This window comes from Hylobates moloch, unplaced genomic scaffold (genome assembly GCF_009828535.3).
Source record: "Hylobates moloch isolate HMO894 unplaced genomic scaffold, HMol_V3 SCAFFOLD_23, whole genome shotgun sequence".
NCBI classification, from domain to species: domain Eukaryota; kingdom Metazoa; phylum Chordata; class Mammalia; order Primates; family Hylobatidae; genus Hylobates; species Hylobates moloch.
In genome coordinates, this window is record NW_026652298.1 from 40,205,544 (window position 1) to 40,218,865 (window position 13,322).

The following is a 13,322-nucleotide window of genomic DNA, read 5'->3' on the forward strand; positions in this document are numbered from 1 at the left end:
CAGGCTCTGCGTTTACACTGAAGCTCTGGCAAGGGTTCATAGGGTGTATTTTTAAGCCAGAGACATGGTTCCAAAGGGAGCTCTCAGGAAAGACCTCCACAAAATCTCTGCTGCTGCCTGTTTCCCTAACCCTTGCTGTGGCCTCAGTCCCGTTCTCCGTCCAGCTAGCTGTTCTGCCTCCCTAGGTGCAGGAAACGAGGTAATGAGGCAATGCAAAGTCCCCAGAGAGAGGTAACCATGGATGTTCTGCAACAAGCAAGGTAGCAAGGACCTCGTTACACGGCTCCCGCAAAGGCACCTGTCTGCCTGTTGACTCCAAACCTCTCCAACACCACAGACACTCTGAGCCATTCAGGCGAATGGGGTCTGCAAAACTCTCCCGGGACAGGGCCTGACATGCCTCACTCTTACCCACAAGATGTGGGCCTTCAGTGTTTTGTCTGCCTAGAATATTACCCGGCATACCTTTCTCTACCTGCCGACACCTACCCGTCACTTCCCAGCCCACTTCTAGTGCCATGGCCTCTGTGAAGCTTGTTTCAGGGGCTCTTTGTCTTGGCTGCCTGCACAGTGGAATTTTCCGGTGCACTTTAAGCCAGAAACTGACATCTGAGGCCCACCCCTGGAGATTCTGGGCTGTTCTGGGCCCAGGCTGGCTTCCCAGGTGATTGTAACCGGAAGCCTGGGTGGAGACCTTCTGCTCTTGTTGGAGCCAGCCCTCCTCCACCTCTGGTCACCTGTTGCACCTTTTCTGGATGTGTCATGTGGTACTCATCTTGTTCTGTCTTATGTCACAGTTACTTGTGAATAAAGCATCTCTTTAGCTCTATCCTAAGACCCCTCCAAGAGCAGGGACTGTGTCCAATTCATCTTTTTTTTTTTTTTTTGAGACAGAGTCTTGCTCTGTCGCCCAGGCTGGAGGGCAGTGGTGCCATCTCAGCTCACTGTAACCTCCGCTTCCTACGTTCAAGCAATTCTTCTGCCTCGGCCTCCTGAGTAGCTGGGATTACAGGCACGTGCCACCGTGCCCGGCTAATTTTTCATATTTTTGGTAAAGATGGGGTTCCGCCATGTTGGCCAGGCTGGTCTCCTGACCTCAAGTGATCCGTCCATCTCTGCCTCCCAAAATGCTGGGATTACAGATGTGAGCCACTGAGTCCGGCCTCCAAATCATCTTTCCATTGTGCACAGGGCCTTCCCCGTCAGAGCCGTCCCCAGACTTCCAGAATGCTTCCGCTCAATAGATTCCAGAGTCTCCGGAAGCAGGGCTGGGGAACAAATGGCAAACTAGGGATCTTACCTGGGCCTGCCCAGTTGAGACTAAGTCAAAATGGGCTCCCAACAGACTGCCTGGCTCATGCAGATGGAAGGCTAACAACTTTTTAGAAACAACTCGCGCTACCCTCTCCTGTTTCAAAAGGCTGTCTTGTCAGAATGGTGGTAAGTCACCTTAGGAAGGGAGAGACGTCGTCCTGTTTGTCAGATAGAGTTAGCAAAGGTTCAATTTAAAAGAAAAATTAAGAAGTTAAAAATAAAAGTGTGGGGAGATGCCCATGACATCCATTTTTATCGATTTTTCCCTTTCTCTTACATTTCCCATGAGGCCAACTTTCTAAAACAGTCTTAGTCTTTTCAAGTTTACAGAAGGTAGCACCCAGACTGTCTGAATAAAATGACGGGATGCCCGGGAGAAGAGTGAACCTCTCCCACGTGCTCCCTGCCTGGGCTCCATGCTGTCGCGGGGTCTCGGCTACTCACTCAGCGGGCATTTCTGGAGTTCCAGGAAAACAAACCCCAACAAGATCCAATCGATGCCTTCCCGCAGTGCACAGTCCAGGACACAACCCGGAGAACAAGCGGCAATTACCCCCTTGAGGACATGGCTTCATCCGTGCGACAGACACCAAGCGCCTTCCCCACGCCCCTGACCATAAGGCCGCCCCGGCCCTTTTGAAGCGTGGAGCCGGCTTGGAACAGAGCCAAGACACACGGACGCGATGCACACAGGCGTCCTGAGGGAGGGCGCCGAGAACGCGGCCCCGGCGACTGCCACAGGCCCCTCCGCCTGGACTAGCTGCTCCCCTTTCCCGCCTCCACACAGGGGAGGGCGCAGCAAACGCCCGCCGCGGACTGTGGGCCTTGGATTCGGATTTGGAGGCTCCTCGGAACGAGGGGGTGGGAGCAGGCGGAATCCCTTTGCCACCGCGCGCCCGGCGTCCCTGCGGCCGGGAAGCGGCGCCATCTCCGCAGGTGCGCGGTGGACGCCTGCATCCCTCGGGCCCGGGGCTGTCGGCCGCTACACATCCACCTCCTGGGCGCACACAGAGGGCCCGGGCCGGGCCGTGCCGAGTCTCGGCAGGGTTGAGCTTCCCCGAGCGGCGCGGGATCAGGCGCGGGCTCAGGCACTGCCCGCAGTGCGGGACACGCCCAAGGCGCGGATGGGAGCCGACGCTGAGGGAGCCGCACCTGCAGGGAGCGCCCAGAGCCGGGGCCGCGGCGGGAGGGGCGGGGGCGGGGGCGGGGGCGGGCGCCGCCGGCAGGGATGCGGGATCGCGGGAGGGGCCCGCGGGCCAGGCCGGAGCTGGGGGCGGCCCGAGGCCCGAGCTGGCCGGCGAGGGTGGGAAGGGCGGACCCGGGTGGGGACCGCAGGCCCCGGGAACGAGCGCGCGAGCGGCGGGTCCCGGCGGCACTCACCGAGCCTGGGCGCCGGGGCGGCGGCGGCCGGCGCGCGGCCCTCTCGCGGGGTCCCCTCCCTCGTCCACCCGGGCTCCGCTCCAGCCTCGCAGTGGCGGCGGCACTGACAGCTGCGTCGCCGCCCTGGAGGGGAGGATGCTCCTGCAACCCGCTACTGGCGGACGCACCGGCCGCTCTGGCTCCTGCAGGGGGCGCGGCGGCTCGCGCGTGCGCAGTCGGCCGCCCCTGCAGGTGCCCGGTGCACCCCCGACCGCCTCGGCCGCTCCGGCCAGCCCAACCCCGCGCCTGCGCAGTGCCCCGTGCATGTCGCCCATGCCCGGCAGAGGGCGCGCTGGGTTGCGCGTGCGCAGTCGGCCATCCTGCGAGTACGCGGTTCGCACCCGGCCGCGCGGCAGCCCGTGACTGCGCACTGCTCTGTGCCCGCGCCTATGTCCAGCAGGGGGCGCGCAGCGGCGGTATCCGAGCGAGGGCGCGGTGGCCTCTGACAGGAATGACTCTGCGCACGTGCGTTTCACAGCAGTGGAAGTCTTCACACCCGGAAATTTGACTTTGGCCATTTCTCCATTTCTCCTTTCGCACTGTCTTTCCTTGTGCCCTCGTCACTCCTGGCACCGGGGGAAGCGCTTCCCCCGCCTCTGGCCGGGGGCTGGGGCGCGACCGAAGGCGAGGCGGCGGCGAGGAACCTTCTGGAATTTGGCCGTCGGGGCAGGCGTCGAGTTTACAGGAGAAGGCGCGGTGTCTCGGAATGAGCGGAGTCGCCCTCAGTTAAGGAGCGAGGGAAGCCTCGGGGGTCCCCAGCCGGGTAGGAGCCACCTCAGGCAGGAGGGATCGGCCTTGTCGGGGTCACCTGGTGGGAGGGTCCTGGGGTGGGGCGGGGCCGCCTGTGAGGAGGGTCCAGAGAGGGTCGGGGTCACCTGAGGGGAGGGTCCGGGGAGGGTCGAGGTTACCTGAGGAGAGGGTCGAGAGAGGGTCAGGGTCACCTGAGGGGAGGGTGGCGGGGAGTTCGGGGAGGGTCGGGGTCACCTGAGGGGATGGTCCGGGGAGGGTTGGGGTCACCTGAGGGGAGGGTGGGGGGGTTCGGGGCGGGTTGGGGTCACCTGAGGGGATGGTCCGGGGCGGGTTGGGGTCACCTGAGGGGATGGCTCGGGGAGGGTCGGGGTCACCTCATGGAACGGGAGGAACGGGGTCACCTGGAGGGAGTATCAGGGCGGCGGCGAGTCGCCTGCAGGGAGGGTCTCAGGCGTGTCACATTAGGCGGTCCCAGGGACGGGTCGCGGTCTAACGGGAGGAGAGTGGGGAGGTGGGTCGGGGTGTCCCTGGGCCGGACCGGGTCGTGGGACTGGGTCGCCCCAGGCAGGAGAGCCTGGGAGGGGCGGGTCCCCTTGGCGTGGCAGGGAGAGGTGGAGTGGGGGACTCCCGGGCTCGAGCATGAGGGCGGGCGCCGCGCGGGGCCGACAGTTGCCGCGGGCCAGGGCCAACGGGTCCCCGAGCGCCGCCAGCGGCCGGACCACAGTGAGGTGCGTCCGTGGTCCCGGCGCCCCGGGTGAGGGAGGGCTGCTGCCGGTCCTGCCGCTGGGAGCCGCCTGCGACCCGCACCGCCAGCCCCGCGCCCAGCCAGCCGCCGGCACCACGACCGGACGGCCCCGACCTAACGTAACGCCCCGGGTCGGGGGCGGAAATCTCCCACCTCCAAGACTCCTGATGGAGTAAGGTTTGAGCGGCTCGTTCCCCGTTTTACCGTGTACATAGCACCTTTTACTCTGATGACATTCTGGACAGCCCATTCCACGAGCAAAGGGACATCGTCAGGTTCATGGCTAGATCCAGGGTCCTAGAGTGCCTGGGGCGGAGGAGGCTCGTGCTAAATAATTTGTTCAGTGGAATCACAGAGACCTGGCTTCAGATCTTGGCCCACCATTTTATCTTTCTGAATCTCAATTTCCTATCCCTAAAATTGAAATTATAATGATAGTAATTAATAATAATAGCAAACTCAAAGGTTTTTTTGTTGATGTATTCTTTTCTTTTTTGGGTCAAATGAGAAAATGCATGTTTAAGTACTTACTACAATACCTGACACCCAAATGCCAAATAAATGGTAGTATATAATGTGAATATGGCTAGGGATTTACATAGCCTAGTTTCCGTAATGAGCATACAGGAAAAACAACAACAACAACAACAAACAATTGAATGCAGTTACAGGATGGATGGGGGAGTAGATGATTAATGTGCTGCAAACATCCTAAAAACCCCCTTTCCCCATCAATCTTCACAGGCTGCAACACCCCAACCAAAATGTCTTCCCCATTCTCTACTTCCTCCCAGAAAATGACGTGAAGTTGGCTGCTTGGCCCTCTCCTCACCCAGCCATATCCTCAGTCATTTTTCTTTCCAAAACCAATTCTTGCCATTTCCAAATTGAATGTGTCAGACCTTGCACGTTTTTCTGGCCTTTTCAAAACCAGATCCCAATTCTCTGTAACCAAATCCAGTACCAGAACTGGTTGACTCAGAATTTACCTTAGATGGAAGATAGGGTAGGAATTTTGGAAGAAGGATGACCTTACAGATCAAGACAGACAATTGCAGGGTACTAATTTTATATCTTTTTTCTTAACCCTGTCAGGTTAATTGTTAATTACTATAATCACAATCATGAGGTGGGAGGGTGTGAAGGCCACTGGAAAAAGTGTCTTATGCACAAAAATTTCAGGCTCTGAACTGTTTAAAAACAGTTGCCCACAGTGAGCTGGACCCTTTTGATGTCCTTCAACAATCACTGGATAATTCACCACGTTGTGCTCAAGGCCCACTACTGAAAAAATAAAACAAACCTAGATGCTCCACCTAGTCATTCTCTCCAGATGGAGGCCCAGATAGGTCATAATTTCTTCAAAGTCACCCAGTAGAGCTGAGATGACAACCTCCGTGTTCAGGCTCCTGGACTCTACCCCCCTCTTGTATGGAAACACTCACATCCACATACCATGAATACATGCTGAGAAATTGAAGGATACACTCCTTGAAGTTACCGTGGTTCAAACATTTCTTTTCTCTCAAGATTGATGGTAAACATTATAGTGGATGGTGACACTCATAAGCAAATCTTACAGCTTCACAAAAGGCACTAAACCTAGCCATTATACTAGTTGGCTAAATATAATTAAACCACTAAGCTCCGAATTATTTGAAGGGGTGCAAATACTATATTCTATCTATCTGTCTGTCTGTCTGTCTGTCTATCTATCTAATCTATCGTACAACAGTACCCAAATTGCTGATATTCAATGCCGTATCTTAGGGCTCCTTTGATTGTTTCCCTGGGAATGATGTTATAATTCAGAGATACATTGTAGACCAAGGGCTGTACACATATTCCTTCATTCAGTGACTGGGAAGCATTATATTGTAATGGTTGAAACTGAACTCTGGCTACACTGCCTCAGATTAAATTCCATCTCTTAATATCTTTAGGCAAATTACTGAACCTTTCTGTGCCTTGGTTTCCTAGTATAAAATGGGGATCATATAACAATTCCTCACGGAATTGTTGTGAGGATTAGATGCATTAAAACATGTAGAGTACAGGAGTTAGAAAAGTCCTTGGCATTCAGCAAGGGCTCAATAAGTGATCTAAGCATTACACTGTACGCTTTGGAAACAAACGCATGAATTTTTTTTTTTTTTTTTGAGACAGAGTTTCACTCTTATTGCCCAGGCTGGAGTGCAGTGGCACGATCTCAGCTCACTGCAGCCTCCACCTCCCAGAGTCAAGCAATCCTCCTGCCTCAGCCTCCCGAGTAGCTGGGATTACAGGCATGCGCCGCCATGCCTGGCTAATTCTGTATTTTTAGTAGAGACGGGGTTTCTCCATGTTGATCAGGCTGGTCTCGAACTCCTGACCTCAGGTGATCCACCCCCTCGGCCTCCCAAAGTGCTGGGATTACAGGCATGAGCCACTGCACCCGGCCCAATGAATGAAATTTATGTGTTTTGCAGGATCTCACAAAACAGAGTTGCTTAATTTGATTTAGTTTTCGCTGTGTGCTTACTATGTGCCAGATGAAACTTGAAATAAAAATGTGAATAAGCCACCATCTATACTTTAATAGAATTCAGAGTGCCCAACAATATGTTGTTAGAAGCAAAGATACAGCAATTGAAGACAATACAGACTATGAGTTGCACAGAATGGGCATTAATACATGGAATATCTCAATTATTCAGGGATTTCCTTTGTACTATTAAGTAGTACAGAAACTGTAAGTAAGCTGTTTCCTAACTATATTTGTCTAAACCAAATCACTTGCTTTGAAATAGTTATTTCGCTTAGCTTTTAAACATTTAGAAATTTTGAGGAGATGATTTTGTAGACGATTTGCATGCTCTCAAATTAATTTTAAATTTAACAAATGTTACATGAATATATTCTTGTTGAGAAATTCAAACTAATAGGCAAACCAAAGTTCTTTGTAACCACCATCCCCTTCCCTGATTTCCTCTCCATGGTCATAGGTTTGGTAAATACATTTCTTAACGTTTTTTAAATGTATTTGCACACATATATAGATTAGCCTATACATGTGTGGCATTATTTATGATGTTTCCATAAATGATACTCTGTCATAAATGATGATTCTTCAGTTTTCTTTTCAGAAATGAAAACTGGACATTTGACGTTTGAACCTCTCTCCTGTGTTTGGAAAACTCTCCATCAATGTGATACAATGGTGGAAAGCGGGGTCTAGGCACAATGGAACAGGTGCTTTTGCAAATGTATTACAGGTGTTTTCCCCAGGTTGTCTGTCAGCTTTTTACCTTTTTTTCAAAGAAAAGTTTTTTTTTTATGTAATCAGATTTATTAGTCTGTTTCTTTATAGTTTCCAGGTTATAGGTCATACTTTTTTTTTTTTTAAAGTCCCCACTCTAAGAATATAAAAGTGCTTTTAAAATGAAATTTCGTATGTTTAAACCTTTATCCATCTGGGGCTTATTTTGCTAGAGTGAGCTAGCCAATTTTCTCAACACTTAAAAACATTAATCATTAAAATCTCAGTTGACATATAGTAAAATTCCCTCCTTCTGGTTATAATTCTATGAATCTTTGTTGTTGTTTGGAGACGGAGTCTCGTTCTGTTGCCCAGGCTGGAGTGCAGTGGTGGGATCTCGGCTCACTGCAGCCTTCGCCTCCCGGATTCCAGTGATTCTTGTGCCTCAGCCTCACAAGTAGGTGAGACTTTAGGTGCGCGCCAGCAGGCCTGGCTAATTTTTGTATTTTTAGTAGAGACGGGTTTTCACCATGTTGACCAGGCTGGTCTTGAACTCCTGGCCTTATGTGATCCACTTGTCTCCACCTCCCAAAGTGGTGAGATTACAAGTGTGAGCCATTGTGCCCACCCATAATTCTATGAATTTTGACAAATGTACAGAGTTGTATAATTACTACCACAACCAAATTCAGACATAATTCCCCCAAATTTCCTCATGATGTCCCTTTTATAGTTAATTCTTCTTACCCGCCTGCTGGTAAGCACTGATTTTAGTTTGCTATTCCTATTTTTGTCTTTTCCACAATGTCATATAAGTGAAATAATACAGTGTATATAGTCTGAGTCTTACTTCTTTCACTTAATATATTGGAGATTTGTGCATGTCAGGTATATCAATAGTTCATTCTTACAGCTGAATAGAATTCCACTGAATGAATATACCGCAGTTTGTTGATCCATTCATTAATCGAGAACATTTGGTTTATTTCCAGTTTTGGAGATTATGAGTAAAGCCTTCTATAATCATTTGTGTTCAAGTTTTCATTTCTGTTGGGTAAAAATTTATGAATGGGATTGTTGGGTTGTATAGTATATGTTTAGCTTTATAAGAAACTTCCAAAATGTTTTCCATAATGGTTGTACCACTTTGCATTCCCACTGGCAATATATAAGTCTTCCAGTTGCTCTGTACCTTCTCCAACACTTAAAATATATATACATATATTATTATTTTTTTTTTTCCGAGACGGAGTCTCGCTCTTGTTGCCCAGGCTAGAGTGCGATGGTGTGATCTCGGCTCACTACAACCTGTGCCTCCCGAGTTCAAGCAATTCTCCTGCCTCAGCCTCCTCAGTAGCTGGGATTACAGGCGCACGCCACCACGCCCTGCTAATTTTTGTTTTTTTAGTAGAGATGGGGTTTCGCCATGTTGGCCAGGCTGGTCTTGAACTCCTGACCTCAGGTGATCCTGCCTGGCCTAAAAAAAATATATATATTAGCCGTTCTTATTAATTTGTAGTAGTATTTCATTGTGGTTTAAATTTGTATTTCCCTAATGACTAATGATGTTGAGCATCTCTTCATGGGGTTATTTGTCAGGCATACATTCTTTTTTTTTTTTTTTTTTTTTTTTTTGAGACGGAGTCTTATTGCCCAGGCTGGAGTGCAGTGGCGCTATCTCAGCTCACTGCAGGCTCCGCCCCCTGGGGTTCACGCCATTCTCCTGCCTCAGCCTCCAGAGTAGCTGGGACTACAGGCGCCCTCCACCTCGCCCGGCTAATTTTTTGTACTTTTAGTAGAGACGGGGTTTCACCGTGTTAGCCAGGATGATCTCGATCTCCTGACCTCGTGATCTGCCCACCTCGGCCTCCCAAAGTGCTGGGATTACAGGCGTGAGCCACTGCACCCTGACTTTCTTTTTTTTTTTTTTGAGGTAGAGTCTTGCTCTGTCACCCAGGCTGGAGTACAGTGGCATGATCTTAGCTCACTGTAACCTCTGCCTCCCAGGTTCCAGTGATTCTCCTGCCTCAGCCTCCCGAATAGCTGGGATTACAGGTGTGCACCACCATATCCAGCTAATTTTACCAGGATAGTCTTTATTCTGACCTTCTGACCCCCCGCCACCTCCAAATCTGGATTACAGGCATGACCAACTCCGCCAAATTTTTTACAGGGTTTCACTGTGTTGGCCGGGCTAGTCTCAAACCTGTGACCTCAGGTAATCCACCTGCCTCGGCCTCCCAAAGTGCTAGAATTACAGGTGTGAGCCACCGCGTCCGGCTCTTTTTGGTGAAGCATCTTCAAATCTTTTGCCCATTAAAAAAACCTGGGTTGTTAGTTTTCTTATGGTTGAGTTTTGAAAGTCCTTTATTTTATTTTATTTATTTATTTGTTTGTTTATTTTATTTTATTTTATTTTATTTTATTTTATTTTATTTTATTTTATTTTAGAGATGGAGTCTCACTCTGTCACCAGGCTGGAGTGCAGTGGCACGATCTTGGCTCACTGCAACCTCCACCTCCTGTGTTCAAGCGATTCTCCTGCCTCAGCCTCCTGAGTAGGTAGGACTACAGGCGTTCGCCACCATACCCAGCTAATTTTTGTATTTTTAGAGAGACGGGGTTTCACTATGTTAGCCAGGATAGTCTTGATCTCTTGCCCTTGTGATCCGCCCGCCTTGGCCTCCCAAAGTGCTGAGATTACAGGTGTAGGCCACTGCACCTGACCTATTTTTTATTCTTTTTTGAGACGGAGTCCTGCTCTGTGGCCCAGGCTGGAGTACAGTGGTGCGATCTCGGCTCACTACAACCTCTGCCTCCTGGGTTCAATTGATTCTCCTGCCTCAGCTTTCTGAGTAGCTGGGATTACAGGTGCACCCCACCATGCCTGGGTAATTTTTGTATTTTTAGTAGAGATAGGGGTTCACCATGCTGGCTAGGCTGGTCTCGAACTCCCGACCTCAGGTGATCCGCCTGCCTCGGCCTCTCAAATCCTGGGATTACCAGTGTGAGCCACCGTGCCCAGCCTTCTTTATATATTGTGTATACAACTTTGTATACAACAATTCGCAGATGTTTTCTCCCACTCAGTGGATGGTCTTTCTATTCTATTGAGTGTTTTTTTTTTTTTTTTTTTTTTTTTTTTTTTTTTTTTGAGGAAGAGTCTCACTCTGTTGCCCAGGCTGGAATGCAGTGATACAATCTCAGTTTACTGCAACCTCTGCCTCCCGGGTTCAAGTGATTCTCCTACCTCAGCCTCCTCAGTAGCTGGAATTACAGGCACCTGCCACCATGCCTGACTAATTTTTGTATTTTTAGTAGACATGGGGTTTCACTATGTTGGTCAGGCTGGTCTCTAATTCCTGACCTCATGATCCACCCACCTCATGCTCCCAAAGTGCTGGGCATGAGCCATCATGCCTGGCCACCATGAGCCACCATGGTGAACTCACCAGTGTGAGTCACCATGTCCGGCCTATTAAGAGTGTCTTTTAGAGAACAAAGACTTCTAGTAAGTGTTTCTTTTCTTTCTTTCTTTCTTTCTTTTTTTCTTTGGAGACAGAGTCTTGCTGTGTCATCCAGGCTGGAGTGCAGTGATACAGTCTCAGCTCACTTCAACCTCCATCTCCCAGGATCGAGTGACTTTCCTGCCTCAACCTCCTAAGTTGCTGGGATTACAGGCGTCCACCACTACGCCTGGCTAATTTTTGTATTTTTAGTAGAGACCCTACTGGTCTCAAACTCCTGTCCTCAAGTGATCCACTTGCTTCAGCCTCCCAAAGTGCTGGGATTACAAGTATGAGCCACTGCATCTGGCTGAGAACAAAGGTTTTTAATTTTGATGAAGTCCAATTTACTATGGTTTTGGTGTCATATCTAAGAAATCTTTGCGTGACGTGAGGTCACAGAGATGTTCTCCTGTGTTTTCTTCTAGAAGTTTTATGGTTTAGATTTTATATTTAAGTCTATGATTTATTTTGAATTAATTTTGTATAATGAGTTGAGGTATGGGTCAAAATTTTATTTCCGTACATGGATGTCCATTGTTCCAGCACATTTGTTAAAAAGACTATTCTTTTTCGATTGAATTGCACCTTTGTCAAAAATTAATTGACCATATATGTGGGTTTATTTCTGGACTCCCTATTCTGTTCCATTGAGCTGTATGTCTTCTGTAAAGGGCCAGATAGCAAATTTTTTATGCTTTGCATGCTAATAGGCAAAATTGAATAAATTACTTATATAACGAGACAAAGCAAGTTTCCACAACATTTTTTATCAATGAAATTCAATATGATAATTGAATATAATTTTAAAAATAATACACACCTAGTAATGGGAATGAGATTTTTTAAAATTAATTAATTAGTATTTTTTTTTTTTTTTGAGAAGGATCTCACTCTGTCGCCCAGGCTGGAGTGCAGTGGCGCAATCTCAGCTCACTGCAAGCTCCGCCTCCCAGGTTCATGCCATTCTCCTGCCTCAGCCTCTCCAAGTAGCTGAACTACAGGTGTCCGCCACCATGCCTGGCTAATTTTTTGTATTTTTAGTAGAGACGGGGTTTCACCGTGGTCTCGATCTCCTGACCTCGTGATCCGCCCGCCTCGGCCTCCCAAAGTCCTGGGATTACAAGCATGAGCCACTGCGCCCGGCCGAGAAAACATTTTCAAATGATATATTTCATAAGAAACTTGTATCTGGAATAAATAAAATAGCTCAAAAATAAAAACGTGAATATTCCTGACTCATTCTATAAGGCCAGCATTGCCTTGATTAAAAAAAACTGGAAAAGACAACACAGTAAAACTACAGACCAATATCCACATGAATATAGATGGGAAGATCCTCAACAAAATACTAGCAAACCAAATCGAACAGCATATTAAAAGGATTATATACCATGCAAAGTGGGATTTATCCCAGGAATGGAAGAGTGATTCAACACATGAAAAGCAAAAAGTATAATATAGCACTTAATAGAATGAAGGAAAAAAATAAACACATGATCATCTCAACTGATGTCAAAAAAGCATTTGAGAAAATCCAATACTTTCTCATGATAAAAACAAACCAGGATATAAAGGAACTTCGTCAACCTGATAAAGGGGCATTTATGAAAACCCCACAGTTAGTTAGCATTATATTCAATGCTGAAATATTGAAAGCCTTCCCCCTATGATCAGTTACAAGGATGCCTATTTTCACCACTTCAACAGTATACTGGAAGTTCTAGCCAGAGAAATTAGGAAATAAAAAGAAATAAAATGCATCTAATTGGAGAGGAAGAAGTAAAACTGTCTCTGTTCAAAGATGATATGATCTTATATAGAGAAATGCTAAAGGATCCACATAAAAAGCTACTAGAGTAATAAATGAATTCAGTCAATTTTCAAAAATCAGTTGTGTTTCTATAGACTAGCAATGAACATTCTGAACAGGAAGTTAAGAAAACAATTCCACTTAGAATAGCATCCAAAATAAGATACCTAGGAATAAATTTAACCAAAGAAGACTTTTACACTGAAAACTGTGAAATAATGCTGAAAGAAATAAAAAAATTAATCGAAAACCATGCCATTTTCATGGACTGGAAGGCTTAATATTCTTAAGATGGCAATATTCCCCAAATTGACACAGATTCAATGCAATATCTCATAAAATTCGAGGCCAGGCATGAATCCCAGCACTTTGGGAGGCCGAGGCAGGCGGATCACGAGGTCAACAGATCAAGACAATCCTGGCCAACATGGTGAAACCGTGTCTCTACTAAAAATACAAAAATTAGCTGGGTGCGGTAGCGCATGCCAGTAGTCCCAGCTACTCGGGAGGCTGAGGCAGGAGAATCACTTGAACCTG

At 48.2% G+C, this 13,322-nt stretch overlaps 2 protein-coding genes across 15 annotated transcripts in view; one reads left to right on the forward strand and one right to left on the reverse strand.

The window, feature by feature from the left end:
- Positions 1-2,986, reverse strand: part of ABCA3 (ATP binding cassette subfamily A member 3) — a 62,048-nt gene extending 59,062 nt beyond the window's left edge. For both annotated transcript variants that reach the window (XM_032145094.2, XM_032145092.2), the window contains exon 1: positions 2,695-2,986. The gene's annotated coding sequence lies outside the window, so the exon portion shown is untranslated. The remainder of the gene's footprint in view (positions 1-2,694) is intronic.
- A 93-nt stretch (positions 2,987-3,079) lies between these two features.
- The window catches only part of LOC116462511 (ATP-binding cassette sub-family A member 9-like), a 37,893-nt gene continuing 27,650 nt past the window's right edge, over positions 3,080-13,322 (forward strand). For 6 of the 13 annotated variants that reach the window (XR_009211847.1, XR_009211840.1, XR_009211843.1 and 3 more), the window contains exons 1-2: positions 3,080-3,496; positions 7,354-7,459. The gene's annotated coding sequence lies outside the window, so the exon portion shown is untranslated. Of the gene's footprint in view, positions 3,497-4,225; positions 4,406-7,341; positions 7,460-7,797; positions 7,928-9,920; positions 10,029-13,322 lie in introns of those variants that run through there. The other 7 variants (XR_009211845.1, XR_009211841.1, XR_009211844.1 and 4 more) reach the window with 7 other exon arrangements.